General features: G+C 33.4%; 1 long non-coding RNA gene across 1 annotated transcript; it reads left to right on the top strand.

Moving 5' to 3' along the window:
• Positions 1–1,621: 1,621 nt before the first annotated feature.
• LOC109216287 lies at positions 1,622–2,819 on the top strand. Its single transcript, XR_002066468.1, has 3 exons — positions 1,622–1,877; positions 2,073–2,146; positions 2,659–2,819. It is a non-coding gene; the product is annotated as an uncharacterized LOC109216287 (long non-coding RNA).
• The last annotated feature ends 1,367 nt before the right edge of the window (positions 2,820–4,186 follow it).

The following is a 4,186-nucleotide window of genomic DNA, read 5'->3' as shown; positions in this document are numbered from 1 at the left end:
ATTTCTTCCCTTTCACTTTCTTCAAAATGAGGAAGAACATAGATATGGTATATTATTTTTCTTATGAGTTACACGAAGAGAATATTGAGAAAACATCAGCTTTTGGCTGGAAATATGAAAGCGTGTGAGATGCTCTTCTTATCTCAAAAAGATAATTTGTCGTCAATTTACTTCTTTATGCAAAAATAATCAGGATCTCTTGAGAGGGATTTCATGAAAGAATATCTATATATCTTTTAATCAGATGAGCTCCACTATATACATGATATCTTCATGTGAATTCCTCTTATATGTTATTGAAGCATTTTACGTACAATATCCTCACCTTCATTATCTTTTTGCAACTTAAGTAGTTTTATTGGAAAGATAATAATGCTCGACAGATCGATTGCTGCTTTTATCTAATATTTTTAATTAATAAGAAGTAATGCATCGAAGCAAGTCAAAATGAATTAGTACTCAATGATGGTCTAATTAGATAACAAGAGTCATAAGGGAAAGTGACTTCAGGATACATTATCAAAAGTTGTATGATTGACTATGCGCTTAATGAACATTTTCCTTCTTATATTGCCTTTATTAGTTCTATTTTCAATTGCCCAACTTTACATGTTTTTATGTAAAATATGTATACGTGTTTTACAATAATTATTTGGTATTGAATAATTATTTTCTGTTGAATCCTTCCTCGGACCCCGCGCATAGCGGGAGCTTAGTGCACCGGGCTGCCCTTTTTTTTTTAGTTGAAATACATAACTTAGCTACACTGCTTCTTGATACTTCTCTCATCACATGACATTTCTTTATTTCTTTTGCTTCATACATTCTTATGGAGAATAAGTTCCTACCCTGAATATGTCATGTAACAGGTCTCAGTATGTTTGTCGAAGACCACAACAAACGAAGCTGTCAACTACATACCTTGGTTGACTTTCAAATCGGTGCATCGCATTTTGCTAATATGTAAATTGTCTGTAAATAGTAATCTTTAACTTGCTATATCTACATTTTTGTCGGTGATCTGTTGCTGTAGGATTCTAAGGATATCTTATTAATTCAATATAAGCAATTCAATAATGCCACAAGGACATGCTCATTTTTTGAGCGAGCTAGACAAGTAAACAGAGGCATGAGTGAATAGGAAATGAAAAGGAGTTCACACTTCTTTAGATTTTGAGTGATAGGTAGCTTCAGATATCGATGTCACACTTCACACACATGCAGTGTAAAAAATCAACTCTTTTTTAAAGCCACCCATCTCAATCTCAATCTATCTAGGTGTGTGCGTGTGTGATACATGTGTTTCAAAGATAGCCACCTTTACCCATTTTATATAAATCACGCCAACCAATGATAAGCAACTTGCCCCTTACATCATCCTACAATCTCTATCAGAAGCTGCTAAGATGCTTCATTTTCCTTTCATTAGTGTCTATGTACTATAGATAAAAAAAAGAAGAAGATTTCAATTGAGTTAACTAAATTATTAGACTAATAAGAAAATACCTACCTAATAGGCATGAACCACCCAGAATATATTCTATGTGCTTTGTATATTGTGATACATTAGTAATTAAAATAACTTCTCATTCATCACAAATAATATACATGTACCCAATCAGACAATACCAAGGGAATAGCTTGTCAACTATTCTCCTAAGTAAGAAGAGACATCCTTTTTAGGATTCTATAAATGTAGAATTCTTTGTCTACAGATTGTTGTATCTGCCACTCCGTCAAAGGCGAAAGGGAGTTGCTCCTCCTTCTTCGTCCCAGCCCGGCGTTTTTTCTTTGGTCTTGCTTGCTAATTTCTCTGGTTTATTATGAATTTCAGTGGAAATACAGAATTATGTAACTCTCTTTGTGCTCATTCCAAGGTCTTTTATTTTGATTTCCTGTTTTTCATCAAAATTTTATTTTGATTTCAAGTTCAATTGAATTCTAGGTTTTTTTTTTCTGTTTTACATACGTAATTAAATTAGTATTCTGTTCAATTTCACAGTTTTGTTATGAAAGTGCGTGGAGAAGTTATGAAAGGGCCTATTTTTATCGTATATCGAAATGTTGTGTAGGTATATCATGGGGCGTTATAGAGCATCTGTGGGAAGACGCCTCTAGGCGTTTTGATGAAATTATCCATTGCCAGGTTTGGACTTTTCCGTAATCCAGTTTCTTTTTGTAATTTATGCACATTTTAAGAATTTTTAAGGATTCAGTATGTATAGCTGTGTGTTGAATGCAAAAAAATCCAAACAATTTAAAGTTATCATGTGCTGATTTAGATTTTTTTATAATGTCTTGGTCGAATATTTTTCATGTCTACATATTGTTCTGAACTTTATAGTCTTTATTATTTTATACTTTTTACTTTTTCCTACTTTTCTGAATAAGTTTAGAAAAATAAATTACAATTGCGTTTTATATTTCATGCTTGTGTCAGCCAAGGATTGCATAATCAATAACAAGAAATTCTCTAAATTGACGTCTTAAGCCAAAATCGATGTCACTAAATTAGACTATTCTATCTTGATTCAAATCTTCCAAACTTTAAAAGTATTTTTGGACTATTAATATATAGTCATCTTGCCCATTGCAAAGCCCAAGTTGATACTTGTGTATTGTATTCATCAGCTTGTTGCATTTTCCTATTGCTTGCAGTGGAAAAAGTTGTGCTATTGCTCAATTCTATTGTGACCAATACTACTGTGGAGATCATGACCCTGACAATGTTATGAGATCTGAGTATGGGAGTGTGGGAGCAACTTGAATTGTGTAAGACAGGTATATTCGCCTTTTCCCTCTATAAATTGGTGAATTCGAGAGGCGCATGATAGTTTAAAACTGTACCTTTGCTTCTTAGTTTAAGATCTTGAGATAGCAATGAGTAAATGGATTATTTTCCTCTTGTATTTTTCTTTGGTGTTTAATTTTTCTGCTGCAAAAAGCTTACCATGAGCCTTATCCAAGAATAACTGATATGATTCAATGAAATCGTAAAAAGAATAAGTACATGTGTTGAAGACAACATTACATATATGTTGCTTCATTATCTACATGCGTTTAGGAACAAAACATTTGTTCATATTGTATGGTTACCAAATGAATATTTTATTCACAACCATGGTGATACTATCTACACATACTATTTACATGTTGACAAACGGTCATGTTGTTTGCAAGCACCTTTCTTCCACTGCCTGAAGAAACTCTAGTACCTAAATATATAAGCAGAGAGTAAGAGAATTGAATTAGTTAATTGCAATTGACATGCCATTTTAGAAAATTAGTTGTCATATACATCCATGTTTGTGCTTCATTACAGGTTCCAACAATGCAGTAGACTCAGCTTCACCATGCTTCAAAAAGATTAGCTTCAGCTTGCCTGGGAAAGGCCTAAAATTCTTCTTGCTTAGGAAAGGCTAGCATTTGTACTTTTAGCCCTAATTGAATGTAGTAAGAGAAACAAAAACTAAAAGAATATTTCCAACTTAAAAGAAGAAACGAAAAGCATGGAGTACCAGAAAATTTCTTAGAGGGCAAGCATGACAGAACTAAAAGTGTTTTCTTTGAAAGGTAACCTCTGTCTTAATTACTAATATCACTTAGGCTATTGACAAATCTAATCACAATTTATCCTAGCATGTTATAAGCAGAAAATAGTGCACACTTGGTGAGCTAGCAAATGGACACACCTTAAGAGCTAAGCCCCAACAGATAGTCTGACGGCTAGAGGTACCAAAATGGCATCTTGAAAATTTATACTTATACCCTTTTGAATAACTTTGCATAAATGATAATAGGTTACTTACTATTGCGAACTTGGTGTTCATATTTTCGTTGCCTTAATTTTAAAACTGTTGACTACACTCTGTCAAAACAGAAATAATAAAACTGTTAGAAGAAACAGAAAATTTGTAAACGACAAGAAATATTTCGAGTCCACAATTTCCTTGTGTGTCCTTAAGGAATTTTAACCCCCTCACAAGTTGCCAAGGTAATGGATTAAATCCTCCCAGGATGAAACGGAATAAACCTTCCTGCAACAGTGCCAATACAAACTGCAGGATACCAACGAACTCAAAGAACGGAGCAAAATCACACTTACGAATTTGAGAGAGAGAGACTGCGAAGTAGAATGCAGTATTCAGAAGGGAATTTTCGTTTTTTTCAGTGAGTGGAAAAAGAA

This window comes from Nicotiana attenuata, unplaced genomic scaffold (genome assembly GCF_001879085.1).
Source record: "Nicotiana attenuata strain UT unplaced genomic scaffold, NIATTr2, whole genome shotgun sequence".
Taxonomy (NCBI): Eukaryota; Viridiplantae; Streptophyta; class Magnoliopsida; order Solanales; family Solanaceae; genus Nicotiana; species Nicotiana attenuata.
The sequence above is the reverse complement of the archived record's forward strand: the minus strand, read 5'-3'. Positions and strand labels throughout refer to the sequence as shown.